Genomic DNA, 27564 nt, shown 5'->3' with positions numbered 1-27564 from the left:
TGACAGCTGGTCTGCGCGCACCCTGTCAGCCCCGCCCACTGCCCAGCACACAGCTTAAATCGGCTACTTACCCTATAGCAAGTGGGAGCCCTTGGGAGGAGACCTTCGTGAGACCTTCGTGGGACGTTTTTATTGCCTGAATTCTGCCACAACTTGCCACACCCGCTTCGCGGGTGCCGCTGCGAGGACTTGGTTGGCACCTGGAGCTACTGCCGTGGGATCTGCCGAGCGTGTGGGCGGAGAGGCTTGTCAACCAGCACAGGTGTGTAGCGCCGCAGGGAGTCCCTCTCCCAGGAGTCCCTGCCTGACCTTTGACAGCTGGTCTGCGCGCACCCTGTCAGCCCCGCCCACTGCCCAGCACACAGCTTAAATCGGCTACTTACCCTATAGCAAGTGGGAGCCCTTGGGAGGAGACCTTCGTGAGACCTTCGTGGGACGTTTTTACTGCCTGAATTCCGCCACAACTTGCCGCACCCGCTTCGCGGGTGCCGCTGCGAGGATTGGGTTGGTGCCTGGAGCTACTGCCGTGGGATCTGCCGAGCGTGTGGGCGGAGAGGCTTGTCAACCAGCACAGGTGTGTAGCGCCGCAGGGACTCCCTCTCCCAGGAGTCCCTGCCTGACCTTTGACAGCTGGTCTGCGCGCATCCTGTCAGCCCCGCCCACTGCCCAGCACACAGCTTAAATCGGCTACTTACCCTATAGCAAGTGGGAGCCCTTGGGAGGAGACCTTCGTGAGACCTTCGTGGGACGTTTTTACTGCCTGAATTCCGCCACAACTTGCCGTACCAGCTTCGCGGGTGCCGCTGCGAGGACTGGGTTGGCGCCTGGAGCTACTGCCGTGGGATCTGCCGAGCGTGTGGACGGAGAGGCTTGTCAACCAGCACAGGTGTGTAGCGCCGCAGGGAGTCCCTCTCCCAGGTGTCCCTGCCTGACCTTTGACAGCTGGTCTGCGCGCACCCTGTCAGCCCCACCCACTGCCCAGCACACAGCTTAAATCGGCTACTTACCCTATAGCAAGTGGGAGCCCTTGGGAGGAGACCTTCGTGAGACCTTTGTGGGACGTTTTTATTGCCTGAATTCCGCCACAACTTGCCGCACCAGCTTCGCGGGTGCCGCTGCGAGGACTGGGTTGGCGCCTGGAGCTACTGCGGTGGGATCTGCCGAGCGTGTGGGCGGAGAGGCTTGTCAACCAGCACAGGTGTGTAGCACCGCAGGGACTCCCTCTCCCAGGAGTCCCTGCCTGACCTTTGACAGCTGGTCTGCGCGCACCCTGTCAGCCCCGCCCACTGCCCAGTACACAGCTTAAATCGGCTACTTACACTATAGCAAGTGGGAGCCCTTGGGAGGAGACCTTCGTGAGACCTTCGTGGGACGTTTTTATTGCCTGAATTCCGCCACAACCTGCCGCACCCGCTTCGCGGGTGCCGCTGCGAGGACTGGGTTGGCGCCTGGAGCTACTGCGGTGGGATCTGCCGAGCGTGTGGGCAGAGAGGCTTGTCAACCAGCACAGGTGTGTAGCACCGCAGGGACTCCCTCTCCCAGGAGTCCCTGCCTGACCTTTGACAGCTGGTCTGCGCGCACCCTGTCAGCCCCGCCCACTGCCCAGCACACAGCTTAAATCGGCTACTTACCCTATAGCAAGTGGGAGCCCTTGGGAGGAGACCTTCGTGAGACCTTCGTGGGACGTTTTTATTGCCTGAATTCCGCCACAATTTACCGCACCCGCTTCGCGGGTGCCGCTGCGAGGACTGGCTTGGCGCCTGGAGCTACTGCCGTGGGATCTGCCGAGCGTGTGGGCGGAGAGGCTTGTCAACCAGCACAGGTGTGTAGCGCCGCAGGGAGTCCCTCTCCCAGGAGTCCCTGCCTGACCTTTGACAGCTGGTCTGCGCGCACCCTGTCAGCCCCACCCACTGCCCAGCACACAGCTTAAATCGGCTACTTACCCTATAGCAAGTGGGAGCCCTTGGGAGGAGACCTTCGTGAGACCTTCGTGGGACGTTTTTATTGCCTGAATTCCGCCACAACTTGCCGCACCCGCTTCGCGGGTGCCGCTGCGAGGGCTGGGTTGGAGCTTGGAGCTACTGCCGTGGGATCTGCCGAGCGTGTGGGCGGAGAGGCTTGTCAACCAGCACAGGTGTGTAGCGCCGCAGGGACTCCCTCTCCCAGGAGTCCCTGCCTGACCTTTGACAGCTGGTCTGCGCGCACCCTGTCAGCCCCGCCCACTGCCCAGCACACAGCTTAAATCGGCTACTTACCCTATAGCAAGTGGGAGCCCTTGGGAGGAGACCTTCGTGAGACCTTCGTGGGACGTTTTTACTGCCTGAATTCCGCCACAACTTGACGCACCCGCTTCGCGGGTGCCGCTGCGAGGGCTGGGTTGGCGCCTGGAGCTACTGCCGTGGGATCTGCCGAGCGTGTGGGCGGAGAGGCTTGTCAACCAGCACAGGTGTGTAGCACCGCAGGGACTCCCTCTCCCAGGAGTCCCTGCCTGACCTTTGACAGCTGGTCTGCGCGCACCCTGTCAGCCCCGCCCACTGCCCAGCACACAGCTTAAATCGGCTACTTACCCTATAGCAAGTGGGAGCCCTTGGGAGGAGACCTTCGTGAGACCTTCGTGGGACGTTTTTATTGCCTGAATTCCGCTACAACTTGCCGCACCCGCTTCGCGGGTGCCGCTGCGAGGACTGGGTTGGCGCCTGGAGCTACTGCCGTGGGATCTGCCGAGCGTGTGGGCGGAGAGGCTTGTCAACCAGCACAGGTGTGTAGCGCCGCAGGGACTCCCTCTCCCAGGAGTCCCTGCCTGACCTTTGACAGCTGGTCTGCGCGCACCCTGTCAGCCCCGCCCACTGCCCAGCACACAGCTTAAATCGGCCACTTACCCTATAGCAAGTGGGAGCCCTTGGGAGGAGACCTTCGTGAGACCTTCGTGGGACGTTTTTATTGCCTGAATTCCGCCACAACTTGCCGCACCCGCTTCGCGGGTGCCGCTGCGAGGACTGGGTTGGCGCCTGGAGCTACTGCCGTGGGATCTGCCGAGCGTGTGGGCGGAGAGGCTTGTCAACCAGCACAGGTGTGTAGCGCCGCAGGGACTCCCTCTCCCAGGAGTCCCTGCCTGACCTTTGACAGCTGGTCTGCGCGCACCCTGTCAGCCCCGCCCACTGCCCAGCACACAGCTTAAATCGGCTACTTACCCTATAGCAAGTGGGAGCCCTTGGGAGGAGACCTTCGTGGGACGTTTTTACTGCCTGAATTCCGCCACAACTTGCCGCACCCGCTTCGCGGGTGCCGCTTCGAGGACTGGGTGGGCGCCTGGAGCTACTGCCGTGGGATCTGCCGAGCGTGTGGGCGGAGAGGCTTGTCAACCAGCACAGGTGTGTAGTACCGCAGGGACTCCCTCTCCCAGGAGTCCCTGCCTGACCTTTGACAGCTGGTCTGCGCGCACCCTGTCAGCCCCGCCCACTGCCCAGCACACAGCTTAAATCGGCTACTTACCCTATAGCAAGTGGGAGCCCTTGGGAGGAGACCTTCGTGAGACCTTCGTGGGACGTTTTTATTGCCTGAATTCTGCCACAACTTGCCACACCCGCTTCGCGGGTGCCGCTGCGAGGACTTGGTTGGCACCTGGAGCTACTGCCGTGGGATCTGCCGAGCGTGTGGGCGGAGAGGCTTGTCAACCAGCACAGGTGTGTAGCGCCGCAGGGAGTCCCTCTCCCAGGAGTCCCTGCCTGACCTTTGACAGCTGGTCTGCGCGCACCCTGTCAGCCCCGCCCACTGCCCAGCACACAGCTTAAATCGGCTACTTACCCTATAGCAAGTGGGAGCCCTTGGGAGGAGACCTTCGTGAGACCTTCGTGGGACGTTTTTACTGCCTGAATTCCGCCACAACTTGCCGCACCCGCTTCGCGGGTGCCGCTGCGAGGATTGGGTTGGTGCCTGGAGCTACTGCCGTGGGATCTGCCGAGCGTGTGGGCGGAGAGGCTTGTCAACCAGCACAGGTGTGTAGCGCCGCAGGGACTCCCTCTCCCAGGAGTCCCTGCCTGACCTTTGACAGCTGGTCTGCGCGCATCCTGTCAGCCCCGCCCACTGCCCAGCACACAGCTTAAATCGGCTACTTACCCTATAGCAAGTGGGAGCCCTTGGGAGGAGACCTTCGTGAGACCTTCGTGGGACGTTTTTACTGCCTGAATTCCGCCACAACTTGCCGTACCAGCTTCGCGGGTGCCGCTGCGAGGACTGGGTTGGCGCCTGGAGCTACTGCCGTGGGATCTGCCGAGCGTGTGGACGGAGAGGCTTGTCAACCAGCACAGGTGTGTAGCGCCGCAGGGAGTCCCTCTCCCAGGTGTCCCTGCCTGACCTTTGACAGCTGGTCTGCGCGCACCCTGTCAGCCCCACCCACTGCCCAGCACACAGCTTAAATCGGCTACTTACCCTATAGCAAGTGGGAGCCCTTGGGAGGAGACCTTCGTGAGACCTTTGTGGGACGTTTTTATTGCCTGAATTCCGCCACAACTTGCCGCACCAGCTTCGCGGGTGCCGCTGCGAGGACTGGGTTGGCGCCTGGAGCTACTGCGGTGGGATCTGCCGAGCGTGTGGGCGGAGAGGCTTGTCAACCAGCACAGGTGTGTAGCACCGCAGGGACTCCCTCTCCCAGGAGTCCCTGCCTGACCTTTGACAGCTGGTCTGCGCGCACCCTGTCAGCCCCGCCCACTGCCCAGTACACAGCTTAAATCGGCTACTTACACTATAGCAAGTGGGAGCCCTTGGGAGGAGACCTTCGTGAGACCTTCGTGGGACGTTTTTATTGCCTGAATTCCGCCACAACCTGCCGCACCCGCTTCGCGGGTGCCGCTGCGAGGACTGGGTTGGCGCCTGGAGCTACTGCGGTGGGATCTGCCGAGCGTGTGGGCAGAGAGGCTTGTCAACCAGCACAGGTGTGTAGCACCGCAGGGACTCCCTCTCCCAGGAGTCCCTGCCTGACCTTTGACAGCTGGTCTGCGCGCACCCTGTCAGCCCCGCCCACTGCCCAGCACACAGCTTAAATCGGCTACTTACCCTATAGCAAGTGGGAGCCCTTGGGAGGAGACCTTCGTGAGACCTTCGTGGGACGTTTTTATTGCCTGAATTCCGCCACAATTTACCGCACCCGCTTCGCGGGTGCCGCTGCGAGGACTGGCTTGGCGCCTGGAGCTACTGCCGTGGGATCTGCCGAGCGTGTGGGCGGAGAGGCTTGTCAACCAGCACAGGTGTGTAGCGCCGCAGGGAGTCCCTCTCCCAGGAGTCCCTGCCTGACCTTTGACAGCTGGTCTGCGCGCACCCTGTCAGCCCCACCCACTGCCCAGCACACAGCTTAAATCGGCTACTTACCCTATAGCAAGTGGGAGCCCTTGGGAGGAGACCTTCGTGAGACCTTCGTGGGACGTTTTTATTGCCTGAATTCCGCCACAACTTGCCGCACCCGCTTCGCGGGTGCCGCTGCGAGGGCTGGGTTGGAGCTTGGAGCTACTGCCGTGGGATCTGCCGAGCGTGTGGGCGGAGAGGCTTGTCAACCAGCACAGGTGTGTAGCGCCGCAGGGACTCCCTCTCCCAGGAGTCCCTGCCTGACCTTTGACAGCTGGTCTGCGCGCACCCTGTCAGCCCCGCCCACTGCCCAGCACACAGCTTAAATCGGCTACTTACCCTATAGCAAGTGGGAGCCCTTGGGAGGAGACCTTCGTGAGACCTTCGTGGGACGTTTTTACTGCCTGAATTCCGCCACAACTTGACGCACCCGCTTCGCGGGTGCCGCTGCGAGGGCTGGGTTGGCGCCTGGAGCTACTGCCGTGGGATCTGCCGAGCGTGTGGGCGGAGAGGCTTGTCAACCAGCACAGGTGTGTAGCACCGCAGGGACTCCCTCTCCCAGGAGTCCCTGCCTGACCTTTGACAGCTGGTCTGCGCGCACCCTGTCAGCCCCGCCCACTGCCCAGCACACAGCTTAAATCGGCTACTTACCCTATAGCAAGTGGGAGCCCTTGGGAGGAGACCTTCGTGAGACCTTCGTGGGACGTTTTTATTGCCTGAATTCCGCTACAACTTGCCGCACCCGCTTCGCGGGTGCCGCTGCGAGGACTGGGTTGGCGCCTGGAGCTACTGCCGTGGGATCTGCCGAGCGTGTGGGCGGAGAGGCTTGTCAACCAGCACAGGTGTGTAGTGCCGCAGGGAGTCCCTCTCCCAGGAGTCCCTGCCTGACCTTTGACACCTGGTCTGCGCACACCCTGTCAGCCCCGCCCACTGCCCAGCACACAGCTTAAATCGGCTACTTACCCTATAGCAAGTGGGAGCCCTTGGGAGGAGACCTTCATGAGACCTTCGTGGGACGTTTTTATTGCCTGAATTCCGCTACAACTTGCCGCACCCGCGGGTGCCGCTGCGAGGACTGGGTTGGCGCCTGGAGCTACTGCCGTGGGATCTGCCGAGCGTGTGGGCGGAGAGGCTTGTCAACCAGCACAGGTGTGTAGTGCCGCAGGGAGTCCCTCTCCCAGGAGTCCCTGCCTGACCTTTGACAGCTGGTCTGCGCACACCCTGTCAGCCCCGCCCACTGCCCAGCACACAGCTTAAATCGGCTACAGACCCTATAGCAAGTGGGAGCTCTTGGGAGGAGACCTTCGTGAGACCTTCGTGGGACGTTTTTATTGCCTGAATTCCGCTACAACTTGCCGCACCCGCTTCGCGGGTGCCGCTGCGAGGACTGGGTTGGCGCCTGGAGCTACTGCCGTGGGATCTGCCGAGCGGGTGGGCGGAGAGGCTTGTCAACCAGCACAGGTGTGTAGTGCCGCAGGGAGTCCCTCTCCCAGGAGTCCCTGCCTGACCTTTGACAGCTGGTCTGCGCGCACCCTGTCAGCCCCGCCCACTGCCCAGCACACAGCTTAAATCGGCTACTTACCCTATAGCAAGTGGGAGCCCTTGGGAGGAGACCTTCGTGAGACCTTCGTGGGACGTTTTTATTGCCTGAATTCCGCCACAACTTGCCGCACCCGCTTCGCGGGTGCCGCTGCGAGGACTGGATTGGCGCCTGGAGCTACTGCCGTGGGATCTGCCGAGCGTGTGGGCGGAGAGGCTTGTCAACCAGCACAGGTGTGTAGCGCCGCAGGGACTCCCTCTCCCAGGAGTCCCTGCCTGACCTTTGACAGCTAGTCTGCGCGCACCCTGTCAGCCCCGCCCACTGCCCAGCACACAGCTTAAATCGGCTACTTACCCTATAGCAAGTGGGAGCCCTTGGGAGGAGACCTTCGTGAGACCTTCGTGGGACGTTTTTCCTGCCTGAATTCTGCCACAACTTGACGCACCCGCTTCGCGGGTGCCGCTGCGAGGGCTGGGTTGGCGCCTGGAGCTACTGCCGTGGGATCTGCCGAGCGTGTGGGCGGAGAGGCTTGTCAACCAGCACAGGTGTGTAGCACCGCAGGGACTCCCTCTCCCAGGAGGCCCTGCCTGACCTTTGACAGCTGGTCTGCTCGCACCCTGTCAGCCCCGCCCACTGCCCAGCACACAGCTTAAATCGGCTACTTACCCTATAGCAAGTGGGAGCCCTTGGGAGGAGACCTTCGTGAGACCTTCGTGGGACGTTTTTATTGCCTGAATTCCGCTACAACTTGCCGCACCCGCTTCGCGGGTGCCGCTGCGAGGACTGGGTTGGCGCCTGGAGCTACTGCCGTGGGATCTGCCGAGCGTGTGGGCGGAGAGGCTTGTCAACCAGCACAGGTGTGTAGTGCCGCAGGGAGTCCCTCTCCCAGGAGTCCCTGCCTGACCTTTGGCAGCTGGTCTGCGCGCACCCTGTCAGCCCCGCCCACTGCCCAGCACACAGCTTAAATCGGCTACTTACCCTATAGCAAGTGGGAGCCCTTGGGAGGAGACCTTCGTGAGACCTTCGTGGGACGTTTTTATTGCCTGAATTCCACCACAACTTGCCGCACCCGCTTCGCGGGTGCCGCTGCGAGGACTGGGTTGGCGCCTGGAGCTACTGCCGTAGGATCTGCTGAGCGTGTGGGCGGAGAGGCTTGTCAACCAGCACAGGTGTGTAGCGCCGCAGGGACTCCCTCTCCCAGGAGTCCCTGCCTGACCTTTGACAGCTGGTCTGCGCGCACCCTGTCAGCCCCGCCCACTGCCCAGCACACAGCTTAAATCGGTTACTTACCCTATAGCAAGTGGGAGCCCTTGGGAGGAGACCTTCGTGGGACGTTTTTATTGCCTGAATTCCGCTACAACTTGCCGCACCCGCTTCGCGGGTGCCGCTGCGAGGACTGGGTTGGCGCCTGGAGCTACTGCCGTGGGATCTGCCGAGCGTGTGGGCGGAGAGGCTTGTCAACCAGCACAGGTGTGTAGCGCCGCAGGGACTCCCTCTCCCAGGAGTCCCCGCCTGACCTTTAACAGCTGGTCTGCGCGCACCCTGTCAGCCCCGCCCACTGCCCAGCACACAGCTTAAATCGGCTACTTACCCTATAGCAAGTGGGAGCCCTTGGGAGGAGACCTTCGTGAGACCTTCGTGGGACGTTTTTATTGCCTGAATTCCGCCACAACTTGCCGCACCCGCTTCGCGGGTGCCGCTGCGAGGACTGGGTTGGCGCCTGGAGCTACTGCCGTGGGATCTGCCGAGGGTGTGGGCGGTGAGGCTTGTCAACCAGCACAGGTGTGTAGCGCCGCAGGGACTCCCTCTCCCAGGAGTCTCTGCCTGACCTTTGACAGCTGGTCTGCGCGCACCCTGTCAGCCCCGCCCACTGCCCAGCACACAGCTTAAATCGGCTACTTACCCTATAGCAAGTGGGAGCCCTTGGGAGGAGACCTTCGTGAGACCTTCGTGGGACGTTTTTACTGCCTGAATTCTGCCACAACTTGCCGCACCCGCTTCGCGGGTGCCGCTGCGAGGACTGGGTTGGCGCCTGGAGCTACTGCCGTGGGATCTGCCGAGCGTGTGGGCGGAGAGGCTTGTCAACCAGCACAGGTTTGTAGCACCGCAGGGACTCCCTCTCCCAGGAGTCCCTGCCTGACCTTTGACAGCTGGTCTGCGCGCACCCTGTCAGCCCTGCCCACTGCCCAGCACACAGCTTAAATCGGCTACTTACCCTATAGCAAGTGGGAGCCCTTGGGAGGAGACCTTCGTGGGATGTTTTTATTGCCTGAATTCCGCTGCGAGGACTGGGTTGGCGCCTGGAGCTACTGCCGTGGGATCTGCCGAGCGTGTGGGCGGAGAGGCTTGTCAACCAGCACAGGTGTGTAGCGCCGCAGGGACTCCCTCTCCCAGGAGTCCCCGCCTGACCTTTGACAGCTGGTCAGCGCGCACCCTGTCAGCCCCGCCCACTGCCCAGCACACAGCTTAAATCGGCTACTTACCCTATAGCAAGTGGGAGCCCTTGGGAGGAGACCTTTGTGAGACCTTCGTGGGACGTTTTTATTGCCTGAATTCCGCCACAACTTGCCGCACCCGCTTCGCGGGTGCCGCTGCGAGGACTGGGTTGGCGCCTGGAGCTACTGCCGTGGGATCTGCCGAGGGTGTGGGCGGTGAGGCTTGTCAACCAGCACAGGTGTGTAGCGCCGCAGGGACTCCCTCTCCCAGGAGTTTCTGCCTGACCTTTGACAGCTGGTCTGCGCGCATCCTGTCAGCCCCGCCCACTGCCCAGCACACAGCTTAAATCGGCTACTTACCCTATAGCAAGTGGGAGCCCTTGGGAGGAGACCTTCGTGAGACCTTCGTGGGACGTTTTACTGCCTGAATTCCGCCACAACTTGCAGCACCCGCTTCGCGGGTGCCGCTGCGAGGACTGGGTTGGCGCCTGGAGCTACTGCCGTGGGATCTGCCGAGCGTGTGGGCGGAGAGGCTTGTCAACCAGCACAGGTGTGTAGCACCGCAGGGACTCCCTCTCCCAGGAGTCCCTGCGTGACCTTTGACAGCTAGTCTGCGCGCACCCTGTCAGCCCCGCCCACTGCCCAGCACACAGCTTAAATCGGCTACTTACCCTATAGCAAGTGGGAGCCCTTGGGAGGAGACCTTCGTGAGACCTTCGTGGGACGTTTTTATTGCCTGAATTCCGCCACAACTTGCCGCACCCGCTTCGCGGGTGCCGCTGCGAGGACTGGGTTGGCACCTGGAGCTACTGCCCTGGGATCTGCCGAGCGTGTGGGCGGAGAGGCTTGTCAACCAGCACAGGCGTGTAGCGCCGCAGGGAGTCCCTCTCCCAGGAGTCCCTGCCTCATCTTTGACAGCTGGTCTGCGCGCACCCTGTCAGCCCCGCCCACTGCCCAGCACACAGCTTAAATCGGCCACTTACCCTATAGCAAGTGGGAGCCATTGGGAGGAGACCTTCGTGAGACCTTCGTGGGACGTTTTTATTGCCTGAATTCCGCCACAACTTGTCGCACCCGCTTCGCGGGTGCCGCTGCGAGGACTGGGTTGGCGCCTGGAGCTACTGCCGTGGGATCTGCCGAGCGTGTGGGCGGAGAGGCTTGTCAACCAGCACAGGTGTGTAGCGCCGCAGGGACTCCCTCTCCCAGGAGTCCCTGCCTGACCTTTGACAGCTGGTCTGCGCGCACCCTGTCAGCCCCGCCCACTGCCCAGCACACAGCTTAAATCGGCTACTTACCCTATAGCAAGTGGGAGCCCTTGGGAGGAGACCTTCGTGGGACGTTTTTACTGCCTGAATTCCGCCACAACTTGCCGCACCCGCTTCGCGGGTGCCGCTTCGAGGACTGGGTGGGCGCCTGGAGCTACTGCCGTGGGATCTGCCGAGCGTGTGGGCGGAGAGGCTTGTCAACCAGCACAGGTGTGTAGTACCGCAGGGACTCCCTCTCCCAGGAGTCCCTGCCTGACCTTTGACAGCTGGTCTGCGCGCACCCTGTCAGCCCCGCCCACTGCCCAGCACACAGCTTAAATCGGCTACTTACCCTATAGCAAGTGGGAGCCCTTGGGAGGAGACCTTCGTGAGACCTTCGTGGGACGTTTTTATTGCCTGAATTCCGCCACAACTAGCCGCACCCGCTTCGCGGGTGCCGCTGCGAGGACTGGGTTGGCGCCTGGAGCTACTGCCGAGGGATCTGCCGAGCGTGTGGGCGGAGAGGCTTGTCAACCAGCACAGGTGTGTAGCGCCGCAGGGACTCCCTCTCCCAGGAGTCCCTGCCTGACCTTTGACAGCAGGTCTGCGCGCACCCTGTCAGCCCCGCCCACTGCCCAGCACACAGCTTAAATCGGCTACTTACCCTATAGCAAGTGGGAGCCCTTGGGAGGAGACCTTCGTGAGACCTTCGTAGGACGTTTTTACTGCCTGAATTCCGCCACAACTTGCCGCACCCGCTTCGCGGGTGCCGCTGGGAGGACTGGGTTGGCGCCTGGAGCTACTGCCGTGGGATCTGCCGAGCGTGTGGGCGGAGAGGCTTGTCAACCAGCACAGGTGTGTAGCGCCGCAGGGACTCCCTCTCCCAGGAGTCCCTGCCTGACCTTTGACAGCTGGTCTGCGCGCACCCTGTCAGCCCTGCCCACTGCCCAGCACACAGCTTAAATCGGCTACTTACCCTATAGCAAGTGGGAGCCCTTGGGAGGAGACCTTCGTGAGACCTTCGTGGGACGTTTTACTGCCTGAATTCCGCCACAACTTGCAGCACCCGCTTCGCGGGTGCCGCTGCGAGGACTGGGTTGGCGCCTGGAGCTACTGCCGTGGGATCTGCCGAGCGTGTGGGCGGAGAGGCTTGTCAACCAGCACAGGTGTGTAGCACCGCAGGGACTCCCTCTCCCAGGAGTCCCTGCGTGACCTTTGACAGCTAGTCTGCGCGCACCCTGTCAGCCCCGCCCACTGCCCAGCACACAGCTTAAATCGGCTACTTACCCTATAGCAAGTGGGAGCCCTTGGGAGGAGACCTTCGTGAGACCTTCGTGGGACGTTTTTATTGCCTGAATTCCGCCACAACTTGCCGCACCCGCTTCGCGGGTGCCGCTGCGAGGACTGGGTTGGCACCTGGAGCTACTGCCCTGGGATCTGCCGAGCGTGTGGGCGGAGAGGCTTGTCAACCAGCACAGGCGTGTAGCGCCGCAGGGAGTCCCTCTCCCAGGAGTCCCTGCCTCACCTTTGACAGCTGGTCTGCGCGCACCCTGTCAGCCCCGCCCACTGCCCAGCACACAGCTTAAATCGGCCACTTACCCTATAGCAAGTGGGAGCCCTTGGGAGGAGACCTTCGTGAGACCTTCGTGGGACGTTTTTATTGCCTGAATTCCGCCACAACTTGCCGCACCCGCTTCGCGGGTGCCGCTGCGAGGACTGGGTTGGCGCCTGGAGCTACTGCCGTGGGATCTGCCGAGCGTGTGGGCGGAGAGGCTTGTCAACCAGCACAGGTGTGTAGCGCCGTAGGGACTCCCTCTCCCAGGAGTCCCTGCCTGACCTTTGACAGCTGGTCTGCGCGCACCCTGTCAGCCCCGCCCACTGCCCAGCACACAGCTTAAATCGGCTACTTACCCTATAGCAAGTGGGAGCCCTTGGGAGGAGACCTTCGTGGGACGTTTTTACTGCCTGAATTCCGCCACAACTTGCCGCACCCGCTTCGTGGGTGCCGCTTCGAGGACTGGGTGGGCGCCTGGAGCTACTGCCGTGGGATCTGCCGAGCGTGTGGGCGGAGAGGCTTGTCAACCAGCACAGGTGTGTAGTACCGCAGGGACTCCCTCTCCCAGGAGTCCCTGCCTGACCTTTGACAGCTGGTCTGCGCGCACCCTGTCAGCCCGCCCACTGCCCAGCACACAGCTTAAATCGGCTACTTACCCTATAGCAAGTGGGAGCCCTTGGGAGGAGACCTTCGTGAGACCTTCGTGGGATGTTTTTATTGCCTGAATTCCGCCACAACTAGCCGCACCCGCTTCGCGGGTGCCGCTGCGAGGACTGGGTTGGCACCTGGAGCTACTGCCGAGGGATCTGCCGAGCGTGTGGGCGGAGAGGCTTGTCAACCAGCACAGGTGTGTAGCGCCGCAGGGACTCCCTCTCCCAGGAGTCCCTGCCTGACCTTTGACAGCAGGTCTGCGCGCACCCTGTCAGCCCCGCCCACTGCCCAGCACACAGCTTAAATCGGCTACTTACCCTATAGCAAGTGGGAGCCCTTGGGAGGAGACCTTCGTGAGACCTTCGTAGGACGTTTTTACTGCCTGAATTCCGCCACAACTTGCCGCACCCGCTTCGCGGGTGCCGCTGGGAGGACTGGGTTGGCGCCTGGAGCTACTGCCGTGGGATCTGCCGAGCGTGTGGGCGGAGAGGCTTGTCAACCAGCACAGGTGTGTAGCGCCGCAGGGACTCCCTCTCCCAGGAGTCCCTGCCTGACCTTTGACAGCTGGTCTGCGCGCACCCTGTCAGCCCTGCCCACTGCCCAGCACACAGCTTAAATCGGCTACTTACCCTATAGCAAGTGGGAGCCCTTGGGAGGAGACCTTCGTGGGATGTTTTTATTGCCTGAATTCCGCTGCGAGGACTGGGTTGGCGCCTGGAGCTACTGCCGTGGGATCTGCCGAGCGTGTGGGCGGAGAGGCTTGTCAACCAGCACAGGTGTGTAGCGCCGCAGGGACTCCCTCTCCCAGGAGTCCCCGCCTGACCTTTGACAGCTGGTCTGCGCGCACCCTGTCAGCCCCGCCCACTGCCCAGCACACAGCTTAAATCGGCTACTTACCCTATAGCAAGTGGGAGCCCTTGGGAGGAGACCTTCGTGAGACCTTCGTGGGACGTTTTTATTGCCTGAATTCCGCCAAAACTTGCCGCACCCGCTTCGCGGGTGCCGCTGCGAGGACTGGGTTGGCGCCTGGAGCTACTGCCGTGGGATCTGCCGAGGGTGTGGGCGGTGAGGCTTGTCAACCAGCACAGGTGTGTAGCGCCGCAGGGACTCCCTCTCCCAGGAGTTTCTGCCTGACCTTTGACAGCTGGTCTGCGTGCATCCTGTCAGCCCCGCCCACTGCCCAGCACACAGCTTAAATCGGCTACTTACCCTATAGCAAGTGGGAGCCCTTGGGAGGAGACCTTCGTGAGACCTTCGTGGGACGTTTTACTGCCTGAATTCCGCCACAACTTGCCGCACCCGCTTCGCGGGTGCCGTTGCGAGGACTGGGTTGGCGCCTGGAGCTACTGCCGTGGGATCTGCCGAGCGTGTGGGCGGAGAGGCTTGTCAACCAGCACAGGTGTGTAGCACCGCAGGGACTCCCTCTCCCAGGAGTCCCTGCGTGACCTTTGACAGCTGGTCTGCGCGCACCCTGTCAGCCCCGCCCACTGCCCAGCACACAGCTTAAATCGGCTACTTACCCTATAGCAAGTGGGAGCCCTTGGGAGGAGACCTTCGTGAGACCTTCGTGGGACGTTTTTATTGCCTGAATTCCGCCACAACTTGCCGCACCCGCTTCGCGGGTGCCGCTGCGAGGACTGGGTTGGCACCTGGAGCTACTGCCCTGGGATCTGCCGAGCGTGTGGGCGGAGAGGCTTGTCAACCAGCACAGGTGTGTAGCGCCGCAGGGAGTCCCTCTCCCAGGAGTCCCTGCCTGACCTTTGACAGCTGGTCTGCGCGCACCCTGTCAGCCCCGCCCACTGCCCAGCACACAGCTTAAATCGGCCACTTACCCTATAGCAAGTGGGAGCCCTTGGGAGGAGACCTTCGTGAGACCTTCGTGGGACGTTTTTATTGCCTGAATTCCGCCACAACTTGCCGCACCCGCTTCGCGGGTGCCGCTGCGAGGACTGGGTTGGCGCCTGGAGCTACTGCCGTGGGATCTGCCGAGCGTGTGGGCGGAGAGGCTTGTCAACCAGCACAGGTGTGTAGCGCCGCAGGGACTCCCTCTCCCAGGAGTTCCTGCCTGACCTTTGACAGCTGGTCTGCGCGCACCCTGTCAGCCCCGCCCACTGCCCAGCACACAGCTTAAATCGGCTACTTACCCTATAGCAAGTGGGAGCCCTTGGGAGGAGACCTTCGTGAGACCTTCGTGGGACGTTTTTACTGCCTGAATTCCGCCACAACTTGCCGCACCCGCTTCGCGGGTGCCGCTTCGAGGACTGGGTGGGCGCCTGGAGCTACTGCCGTGGGATCTGCCGAGCGTGTGGGCGGAGAGGCTTGTCAACCAGCACAGGTGTCTAGTACCGCAGGGACTCCCTCTCCCAGGAGTCCCTGCCTGACCTTTGACAGCTGGTCTGCGCGCACCCTGTCAGCCCCGCCCACTGCCCAGCACACAGCTTAAATCGGCTACTTACCCTATAGCAAGTGGGAGCCCTTGGGAGGAGACCTTCGTGAGACCTTCGTGGGACGTTTTTATTGCCTGAATTCTGCCACAACTAGCCGCACCCGCTTCGCGGGTGCCGCTGCGAGGACTGGGTTGGCGCCTGGAGCTACTGCCGAGGGATCTGCCGAGCGTGTGGGCGGAGAGGCTTGTCAACCAGCACAGGTGTGTAGGGCCGCAGGGACTCCCTCTCCCAGGAGTCCCTGCCTGACCTTTGACAGCGGGTCTGCGCGCACCCTGTCAGCCCCGCCCACTGCCCAGCACACAGCTTAAATCGGCTACTTACCCTATAGCAAGTGGGAGCCCTTGGGAGGAGACCTTTGTGAGACCTTCGTAGGACGTTTTTACTGCCTGAATTCCGCCACAACTTGCCGCACCCGCTTCGCGGGTGCCGCTGGGAGGACTGGGTTGGCGCCTGGAGCTACTGCCGTGGGATCTGCCGAGCGTGTGGGCGGAGAGGCTTGTCAACCAGCACAGGTGTGTAGCGCCGCAGGGACTCCCTCTCCCAGGAGTCCCTGCCTGACCTTTGACAGCTGGTCTGCGCGCACCCTGTCAGCCCCGCCCACTGCCCAGCACACAGCTTAAATCCGCTACTTACCCTATAGCAAGTGGGAGCCCTTGGGAGGAGACCTTCGTGGGACGTTTTTATTGCCTGAATTCCGCCACAACTTGCCGCACCGCTGCGAGGACTGGGTTGGCGCCTGGAGCTACTGCCGTGGGATCAGCCGAGCGTGTGGGCGGAGAGGCTTGTCAACCAGCACAGGTGTGTAGCACCGCAGGGACTCCCTCTCCCAGGAGTCCCTGCCTGACCTTTGACAGCTGGTCTGTGCGCACCCTGTCAGCCCCGCCCACTGCCCAGTACACAGCTTAAATCGGCTACTTACCCTATAGTAAGTGGGAGCCCTTGGGAGGAGACCTTCGTGAGACCTTCGTGGGACGTTTTTATTGCCTGAATTCCGCCACAACTTGCTGCACCCACTTCGCGGGTGCCGCTGCGAGGACTGGGTTGGCGCCTGGAGCTACTGCCGTGGGATCTGACGAGCGTGTGGGCGGAGAGGCTTGTCAACCAGCACAGGTGTGTAGCGCCGCAGGGACTCCCTCTCCCAGGAGTCCCTGCCTGACCTTTGACAGCTGGTCTGCGCGCACCCTGTCAGCCCGCCCACTGCCCAGCACACAGCTTAAATCGGCTACTTACCCTATAGCAAGTGGGAGCCCTTGGGAGGAGACCTTCGTGAGACCTTCGTGGGACGTTTTTTATTGCCTGAATTCTGCCACAACTTGCCGCACCCGCTTCGCGGGTGCCGCTGCGAGGACTGGGTTGGCGCCTGGAGCTACTGCCGTGGGATCTGCCGAGCGTGTGGGCGGAGAGGCTTGTCAACCAGCACAGGTGTGTAGCGCCGCAGGGACTCCCTCTCCCAGGAGTCCCTGCCTGACCTTTGACAGCTGGTCTGCGCGCACCCTGTCAGCCCCGCCCACTACTCGCCTTTAGACGATACTATAAGTGTGACAGCTACTAGCTGCGCGGGAGCACCCGGGGCGAAGCCCGGGCAAAGGGCGGGCCCTCTGTGGCCCTCAGAGGCCAGAGGAGGATGGGACGGGCCACCCTCCTTGGCCCTCAAGAAGGAGGAGGTAAAGCCATTGATTGACTATTCCACTGACTATTACTTCTGGCTAGAAACAGTTACCTAGACCCCTAAGGGAGTAGTTACATAATATAACACTTTGGTTGAACCTATGCCTTAAGATATAAGACGGGCACGCTATTGGCAATTCGGCACTAACGAACGTATTGTACAGTTGTCATATTTTTTTTTACAGCTCAGTCTAAATATACCCCTACTGGCATGGAACCCCCTTTTAAAACATCTAATACAGCGCCTAATCTTCCTGGCTAGACAAATTAAATAGTATGTGTAATATCAAGTATACCTTTGTTACATCACCACATCCGGTAACAAACACTAGCCCGCTAGCCCGCAGCGTTAGTATACAGGGGCCTCTAACTACACCCATAAAAGCAAATGCCCAAAGTACAACTCCCGTTAAGGTTACATCTGTTAAAAGGAAACATGACGGGGTTGGAGAAAGTGGGTCCCAAATCAAAACATCAAAATTGCAGAACGCGTCCTCAAATATAAACCCGCCTGTTATCACTGCTCTGTTAACTCCAGAGGTGGGCAAAAAACTAGATGATTCAGCAACCTCTTCCCAATTGGCTTTACTGGCCATGATCGAACAACTGCTTAAAACTATTATCCATCCCCTGATCGAAAAAATTAATACCCTGGGGGATAGACTGACGGGGATTGAGGAAACTGTTAAACTCAATCTAGCACAATCTTCCCGCACTGTAACATCTAAGTGTTCGCCTCATGCTGGTCTTGTCAATCCGCCTAAACAAACTAAGCAAAACACAGTTCCTCCAACACAAGTAACATTCCCTACTACTGTGTGCCCACTTGACCCTAAGGCACCACCCATACCTGCCATAAATCGCAATGCCGAGCCCAGATTAAAATGTATTAAGATTCCTCGTATTAATCTTCCCCCAGAGGCTGCTCCATTTGTGTCCATCCTCTCGGGGGTTCCTCCACTGAAACATGGAAAACCTGAGAGAACCACCGACCTGCTAAACAAAGTCAAGTTTTGGCTATATAAAAATAGACCCTTACCCCATAACCTTGATGGTAGGATAGTCAGCGTGAGGAGAGTGGGTTGGTTGGGTCCCCTTCGAAAAGATATCTGTGGCGACCTGGTTCTAATTAGATTTAGGAGCAGACAAGTTGTTCCCTATCTCCAGTCTTGGCAGCCCCAAGAAGGTGATGGTCCTATAACAACTTGGGACCTACACGAATCATATACCCCCTTCTGGAAACAAACCGTCGATAACAACACTAAGTTGGGTTACAGATTTTGCTCATCAAATGAGCGTAGTATCTCTCCCTTTAATCGATTCTTTTTACCGCAAAGCAGTTTTAAGTATAGCAACTTTCCTCAATCTAACCCTTTCACGTTACATAAGAACTGTCAATATTAGGCTGGTGCATACCGTGTAATTTATTCAGATAATTATAATCACAGGGTTAGTTAATTCTGTTTAACCTACTGAGAATATGTTGTTTTTAAAATGTATGTTGTTTGTTAAATTATGATTGTACTTTTAAATTGTATGCTTTTATGGTTTTAAACAAAAATCGAATAAAGCTTAATGACTGACTGACAAAATTTAAAACATTTTAGGACATTTTAACCACTAGACAATCGATTGGGAAAACAATAACCATATTGTCGTATTTCATTTCAGTTACACTAAAATCACAGCTAAAAATAATTATTAAACATCCAAAAATTACAAAGACAAAGTTAAACCTGGCCTTAGAAAAGCTAAAATGTACAGATTACAATTTACAGGATTAATAAGGTCATACACATTACAGCTTACAATATTCCTTAAAAAAAGCATTGGGGCAAATATCAAAGTTAAACCTACTAATGATGTGAGTTCCTTCTAGCCCTTATTGCCCACGGCCAGCCTAAAAATTTAGCCAAGCATACCACAAATACTTCTGAGGTATTCGTTTTTAGAACCCAGATCGCCTCAGAAGACCTTCTATATGAGAGGCGCTGAAACAGGGGTTTTATCCATTTAGTGCGAGGCTCTGAATACAGCGGGCAGGCAAACAGGAGATGACCCTCGGTTTACTTTTGGCCTGGGCACCAACAACAGGAGCTTGTTGTTCCTTTGACCCAAGATGATGTAAAGGAATTCAGCGGCAGGGCACCTACTCGAAACTGGTGATAAAGTTTCTTGTCCAGTGGTCTGGTGATGGTATCCCAATAAGTCTCGCGGGAGGGGTCCAGCTTGAAGCTTAGGAATCTTCCCGTAAGACTACCAGAGCTGGAAGCAGTTACCAGGGATTGGCGGACCGAGGCCCAATATAATTCCTTGAATTCCTTTTTTGAGGGAAAGGTGTTGGTACCAGGAGAAGCCCACAAGTGTTCTAATCCCATATCTTGTAGGCTCTTTTTTACAGAGCGAAGCCAAGGGATTCTTCCAGAGCCCCCCATCGACCTCACTTCTATTAACTCTTTTGCAAAAAGGGTGAGATCCTGGGAAGTCCACAAACGCCTCCAGAGAGCCACTACTCTAAATCTTGCCATATCGTTAATTGGAAAGCAGCCCAGATCTTGGCAAAGAGGTATCGATGGAGAGGATTGAGGTAACCCTACCAAGTTCCGAAAGAATTTACACTGGGTTTTGTAGAGACTCGAGAGATCCATGAATCCCCATAGATCAGCGCCATAGAGTATGGCAGCATTTATTTTGGTATCATAAATTTTCAGGGCTGGGATAACCCGTTTTGTTATGGATCTCTTCTGCTCTCGCAAAAGACAGCCGGTGAGTTGGGCAAATTTTAGCTGTTGAGCAGCGATTTGCTCTTTCCATAGCAACCGGCGGTCCAAGGTGACGCCTAAGTAGGTCATGGTTTCAACTTGTTCCAGGTTGACCCCACTCATAGTTACATTGCTACCTACAAAGTTATTCCTAGGTAGAACCATGAACTTGGTTTTCCCCACGTTTACCTGAAGGTCATTTTTCACACAAAACTCCTCAAAGCAGTTCAAGGCCCGCTGTAAGCCTTTCCGTGTGTTAGATAGGAGTAGAGTGTCGTCGACGAAGATAAGTATTGGGAATCTTGTCCCTGCCAACGATGGGGCATCGGTATGGGTAGCTGAGAAAAATTTGACTACCTGATCAATAAAGAGCAGGAAAAGTGTGGGCGCAAGGACACACCCCTGACGAACTCCACGAGTGACTGGGAAAGAATCTGTACGTTGTCCTTGGCCTCCCCACCTCACCCTTGCATAGTTCTTTTCATGCATTTTGATAATTAACTCAAGTAGTTCTCCTGGTAACCCAAGATCCCTCAGTACCCGCCACAGTTTGCCCCTAGGCAGTAAATCGAAGGCTGACTTCAGGTCTATAAATGCGGCAAAGATGGTGCCACCGCCGAGCAAAACCACCTTCCAGAAAATTAAACAGAATCGAAACACCTGGTCAATAGTGCTCGTCCCCGATCTGAAGCCTGCCTGCATAGGTGACAGTATATTTTCCGATTCCATCCACCCTTGCACTTTAGCCAAGATAATTCGTGCAATGACCTTTTGGAGGCAGTCAATTAGGCTAATCAGGCGATAGTTGCCCGGATTTGACCTGTCTCCTTTTTTGTATATTGGGAGAATCTCTGCCCCCTTCCATTGTTGCGTGCTTATCTAGGATCCTGATCGATACTGCGACCTTATGCCCCTATTCGGCTATAAATCCATTTATTCCCTATATTGGCATAACCGTTCAAGTGCGATATTCAAAAAGTCATCTCTGGCCTCACACGAACAGAGCCACATTCCAGAATAGTTCTCTGCCACTTCCTTTGCAACCAATTAGTGCAATGACAGAGCAGAAGTCACTATCTGGAACGAACCCTGGTCCCGAGAGCAGAGGACGGCCCGGGACCAGGGTTCGATTCCCGGCGCGGCAGGTTTCTGGACCAGGGTCAGCGGACTCGATAATTCTCTCGCCTCGGTGCCCACTCTGATCAGCGATCACACTCGGCAACTCTGGGCATTAGCTTGCCTCATCTTCACTAACGGCCCCACCAGACCGCCGGGGACGCCTGGTCTCACCCTGGAGATACCCATTAAGGGACCATCTCTCAGGGAAGCCAGGAAGGGTTTTGCAGCGGTCGAAGCGCCTTGGGACCCTCCGGGTAAGTAGTGCGCTATATAAATGCCTATACATACATACATACATACATACAGATAAAAACTCAGCAAACCTGGAAATCCCCGCTTGCTGTGTTTTGATTAGCAATGGAACTCTAATGAGCAACTGATAGCTATCACTTCCTAGTGACATCTTTAATTGACGTCTTATGTCCAGCAAACTTACGTCAAACCTGGCACCGGTCAGGTATAAATATTACCAACGTTGCCTTAAGCAAACGCTGTCTCGTTGCTGTTGGTGAAGCGAGCCCCCCTGTTGCTGCAGCCTGCTGCCCGTCGCCTGAAGCTGCTGATACCATTATCGCTGCTAAAGCGCGAACGATGGTGTGGTGTAACTAGGAGCTGAACAGCCGTCCCTCTGCGAAGAAACCCAGCAGATGCCAGCTGCCCGTGTACGCTGTCCCCCCTCCTTCTCCTCGACGCGCTGAAGAGAGGCGCTGTCTTTCTCCTGCAGAGAAATCCAGCGCCAGCGTTTCTGGTCTGCCCTCGCGGGTGACTGGGATACCGAGTTCCCCCTGAAGGAGATACCAGACCTCCATCATTCTATTCAGAGGTATGGTGTTGACTAAACCCTTAGTGAGAATTCTTGAAGCAAACCTTGGCAAAACCAACTTAAACTGAAGCTACTTACTTACTCCCCTCCCAAGTATTAGGCTTAGGTCAGGTACACTGGGGTAGGCGTAGTTAGAAGCACCAGTTGGATATTTTAGCCTAATGTATATATGACTGTATATATGTTTTATTACTTTTAAACCATTGTATGGCTAAGAAACCATATCAATGCTTTTACAGTATTATTTCGCAATACTTATCTTACTGTACGTACTTTTTATATTAACAAGTCTTGCAATTGTGGCAATTCATTTCTCTTGTACGAGAAGAAAGACTGTTCAATAAATGTTAACCTTTTATTGACAAACGCCCGTCTCTCTATTCTCTACATATTGTGAATGTAAACTGCACCAACCTGACTGAGTAAAATAACTGTCTATTGTTTCACACGACCCTAGAGATTGACTCTTAATCTGAGGAGCAAAGTTGTCATGTTGCACGGTTGTTGGAATGCTGAATACCTTCTTGTCTGTGCCAGGGAAGCTGATCACTTCCTATGCAGAGAGGAAAGTTTCCAGTGACCTCTGAGCTAGTTGGTAACAAACCCAATTAAGTTTAGCATAGTCAGTGGAGGCCTGGAAGATCCGCACTTCTAAGTCGATACTACTGTTTATGTTATTCCAATGCGCAGGGCCTAGTGGGAAACTAGGAACTACACTACATGGCGCCCAACGTTTGGTAAGGCGATAAACTAACGCAAGACGTTAGAGTAACTCAGTCGTGCATATTTCACACAGACCCCTTTCTCCCGTAAATATTCCAATAGACGTCTGGAGTGGGTGAAAGGTTAAAATCCGCCCGACCTTAGTAGGAAGAGATTCTTATGTAAAGCTCTGGTTTATTCAACGTTGAAGGATACAGTGTTCCAAAATATTGTGCACCTAATCTTTGTCTCCTTGGAGACCTACTCTGCAAACCTTGCATTTATACAATGCCAGGAGAAAACGGAACCACTGGGGCCGCAGCAGATGCGACTCAGCAGGGTCCCGAACACACTGACCCGGATACAATTATCATCCCGGTCCACTTAAGAAAATCTATAACGTTAAAACTTATAGAGAACGGACTGACACCACAAGGTGGTACAGTAATTTTCGTGATAGAGGCTCACGAATATCGGCAGACAGAGGTATTCTATTCATGGATAAACTTTCCAGCGGCAAACGCTACAACAAAAGAGTTTCACTATTACAAAATAGAGGGACCTCCGGAAGAGTACGCTCCTTTCGAGGAGACTGAAATCCCACTAAAATTCCAAGAGCACATGCTCTGGTTTAATGGCGCCCTAAAACACAATGATCATATTACCAGGCTCGGTCCACTAGGTAGACCAGGAGCAACGTGGCCGGTTCTAGCCAGCTACACACCACATCCTGACATTGCAAAAATGTCAAAGGAAGAGCTGTTAGTACAGCCAAAAACATTAATTAAAATACATAGGCAATTAGTCCAATATGTAATGCGGACTGCAACAGTCCAGCCAGCTGTTAATGTACCACAGCTGACCCCTCATCAGGGGAACACTAATAAAATTACACCACAGAACATACAGTCATGTCTTGGTAAAACACCCGTAAAACGGGAACAAATTCCTTTCTGGTTAGCACAGAAAATCACTCAAATAGAGGCAGTATTTCCTGATACTACCCCTATAGAGAAACACAGAATCTTGACAATCTGCCTTCCTATGGGAATCGCACCACACGTGGAAGACTGCGACACTTGGGGTACAGTCTTTGCTTCCATTTACACAAAAACACACGGTGTTCCGTCTATGGCGGTAATACCAGAAGTGCTAAAACAGATTCAAAATGAATACGGTCCAGAGCCCGCTTTAAATCTAGGTATGAAATTACTGAAAGACTTCAAGCAGGTCTCGGCTATATTATTAGCCAATATAAAGGGAGAAGCAGCATCTGTGGCGATCCGCCAGAAGTTGAAGGAAACAGATATAAAAGATCCAATTGAGCTTGCCAAAATCATAGAGAAATGCTATGAAGAATTAGGTAGAGACAGCTTGGGTGGAAAACCGGTAAAGCCCCAACTGCTCGAAAATCCTGAAAAATTATTTATTAAAAATAATTTAAACACTCCTAAAAAGAGCTGGGATGGAAATAAACAATACACTCCCAAGGAAAAAGTTTTCCAGTCCAGAGGAAGGTCTCCTCGACGGAGGGAAAGAACTCCGACTCGAGAACACCAGTCTCCCCAGAGGGAGCCCTCTGAGAAAAGATATAACCTTAGAAATAGGGATAATCTGAAAAAACCTGATAGATATCAAAGTATTGATACACGTCCCTCTCGATCTTTTCCACAGAAATCGGAAAGAAGAGGACGGTCAGACCCAGGAGAGCACACCAAGTCCAAAGACAAGGAACCTGCTCAGAGTAAAAAATCTCAATTTCCAAAAAAGAAGGTAGCCAGTATTAGAGTAATCAACCATGCCGAGAATACTGAGGACACAGTTGAAAAACGGGGAGTGGGCATTGACAATGTTGGACAGTGCAGCAGAAATCAGTATAGCGCGCAAGATCTTGATGAGTCATCTGGAGACAGTGGACACGAATGAATACATTCAGGTTGAAACTGCCGACACCAGACTTAGCGAGCCCCATAAAATATACGAAATAACATTGCGTATAGAGGGTGATAAGACTAGGAAAATAAGAGGTCTATTTTGGGATAAGCTCTCAAAAGGCTATGATATTCTGTTAGCTGAAAAAGATTGGCCCCCAGAGTTTGTCAGGGAGTGCCCTCGTGGCGAAGAAGTGATTATGCCTGCCTTCTCGAATCCCATTCCGATTCACAAAAAATATACATATGCAAGGAAATGGGCAGTAGCCCAGGCACCGGCATTATATAAAAATAATGTAGGATGGGATGAGGACTCTCCTCCTCACAAAATCCAGTTAAAAAGTGAACCAACTGCCCAACGGCAGTATCCCATTAAGCAAGAAGCTAAAAAACAGGTCAGGGAGATCTTAGATCAACTTGAATACCAGGGGGTGATTGAAACATGCACCTCTCAAATGAACAATCCTTTGTTTCCTGTCTCCAAGCCAGACAATTCATATCGTCTAGTTTTGGACTACAGACACCTTAATACATGTTGTAAAACTTTTGCAGTACAAAACTCGCATAGTGCAGCCCTAATGAATAACATAGTTAGGAAAAAATATAAAACAACATTAGACATATTTAATGGTTTCTTTTGTCAAAACATTGCACCAGAAAGCAGATATTTGACCGCTTTCTCAGCATTTGGGTCGCAGAAAAATTCTGTCGACTCCCACAGGGGTTCAAGAACAGCCCAGGACTATTCTCAGCTAGAGTAACAGAGTTACTACAAATATATGATGATGAGGCATTATCTTACGTAGATGATATCTATCTCACGGACGACGACTTGGATACTCACTTAAAAAGAGTGAACACCATTATACTTGGGTTCGCAGCAGAGGGTTACAAATTCAACTTTAAAAAGTCCCGAATTGCCCATCTGACAGTACTATTCTTAGGGTACGAGTTATCAAGTGAAGGGAAAAGCCTAGCGGACAACTTCTTAGAGAAGTGCGCTGTACTCCAAGCTCCAAAAACACTGAAGAATTTACAATCCATACTAGGTTTTCTGAATTTCGGAAGAACTTACATTCTAAATTACGCAGAGAGGATTAAACCTCTCTACGAACTAATTAAACCTGATTTTAAACAAATCAATTGGACTCAAAAACACACAGAAATTTTGAGATCACTGCAAACAGACATGTTAGCTAAAACAAAATTAGATACACGTGACAACACACAAGATCTTGTAATCCGAGTCATCCCAGGAAGATGCGGATTCACGTACCTAACCTCTAATGAGGGAGAAAAGGTACCAATAGCTTACAAATCACATTTGTACACAAAAGCTGAAATAGAATTCAGTTCAATGGAGAAAATTCTCACTGCGGTTCAGACTGCTGTAGCAAAAGAAAGGCCGCTAGCACAAGGTAAACGAATAATAATCGTAACACCTATACCGGCTTTAGAAGCGGTAACTAAAGCAAGCATTCCTAATGCAAAGGCTTTGCATCCGAGATGGATCCAGTGGGTTAATTCTCTTGCTGCAACAGACGTAGTTTACGAATTTGATCCTAACTTAAAAACACAGGAATTTTTACAATATGAATATGAATGTCCTCTGCCAATTGAAATCCTGCCTCTCGAAGAATACGGAAGTATTATATATACTGACGGATCAGCACAACCCGCAGTTGGGGGTAAGCAAGCTTACAGTGCTGCGTGCGCGATTGTAAAAGGTCGCTGGCACAAAGGAAAATTTAGACTACTGGTCACTAAAACACAATCTCTAGGAGATTGCTCGGCTCAACGACCTGAATTAGTAGCATTTAAGATGGCGCTAGAAAATACCGATCGCGAATTCCCCACACTAATAGTGTGCGATTCTTTTTATTGCGTACAATCTTATAATGAATACTTGCAGAATTGGGTGGAAAATGGTTTCAAAGATGCAAAAGGTGGCACAATAAAGCATAAAATGCTTTGGGAACAGGTAGTTCTTTTACAGAAAGAACTACAAAAGACTCACGTGATACATACACTGAGTCATCAACGTGATGGCGTTCACGTTGCAGGGAATTCATTGGCTGATGAAGCCGCGAAGGCAGCTGTGCAAACGGCTTCCGTAGCTGCGATAACTCGGTCACAAACAAAAATAGACAGCGATATTCTACAAGCTGTCAGTGCGTCAGTAAAAAATGATAAGAAAACTCTCCCAAAAGGCTTTCCAGAAAAGTACTTATATTCAACAGATACGAATAATGTTCCTTTTGCTCGAATCCCTGGAGTGGGGGATAGGGTAATTCCAAACAGGGAACACAGGTTAGGACTAATCAAAGCGGCACACGAAGGGGCTTGCCTCTGCACACGCTGGCGTTTCCGCAACAATATCACTATTAAAACAGAGATATTGGTGGCCTCGCTTGGGAATACAAACCAAAAAGTATGTATTAGAATGCGATATATGCCAAAGGATAAAAGTATCAACAGTAAAACGACCAGCGCAGACACCCCTTCTTATCTCGGATAAACCATTTGCATGTGTTTACCTGGACCACTGTGGTCCCCTACAAAGGGACGGCAACTATAGATATATCATGGTAGCAGTGGATTCCTGTACGAGGTTCATATGGATGTGGCCCCAGCGCTCGGCTGATGCTAGAACGGTTATAAAAGATTTTTGAGTCTTTATCGGCACATACGCAATTACCACGTTCCATTCTGACCAGGGTCCTGCTTTCAGCTCTCGAGCTTATAAGGAGGCCATGGCCAGCATGGGAATTGGGTTGCGGTATTCTTGTCCGTCGCACCCCGAAGGGAATAGTGTGGTAGAAAGAAAAAACCGGGACATAAAGCGATCTATAACAGCGAAGGTATTAGGTTCAGGCGCTGGGTGGGTCAAACATCTAATAAGTGTCCAGACTAGTCTTAATAACTTGCCAAGAAATTCTCTAAAAGGTTTCAGCCCATACGAACTATTGTTCAGAATTAGAATGAACATTCAGGACCTCGATAGTCAGATATCAGTGGTACAAGAAAAAACAACAGACTTTGACATCAAAGATCGTTTGGCTGTTTTACAGGAACTGAATGAAACAAGAAAATCCTTAAGCAACATAAAGTTAAAGCAACAGCCATCTACCACTGACGAGGCACCACAAGCAACAGCCCCAGCAAGGCCTGTCTGGATTCCAAAGATTGGGGATCTAGTCAGAGAAAAAATCGCGGTGAAGAAGGAATTTGGGCCTTCTTACAGAAAAGCAGTACCTGTCTTGGCAGTCACCGGAACAAGATCAGTAGTACTACCGCCCCTTGCTGGTAAAAAGGAGAACAGAGTCGTGTCTATCGACCTGGTAAAACCA

Source organism: Lissotriton vulgaris, chromosome 2_1, assembly GCF_964263255.1.
Source record: "Lissotriton vulgaris chromosome 2_1, aLisVul1.2, whole genome shotgun sequence".
In the NCBI taxonomy this organism is placed as follows: Eukaryota; Metazoa; Chordata; class Amphibia; order Caudata; family Salamandridae; genus Lissotriton; species Lissotriton vulgaris.
Note: the sequence above shows the minus strand (reverse complement) of the source record.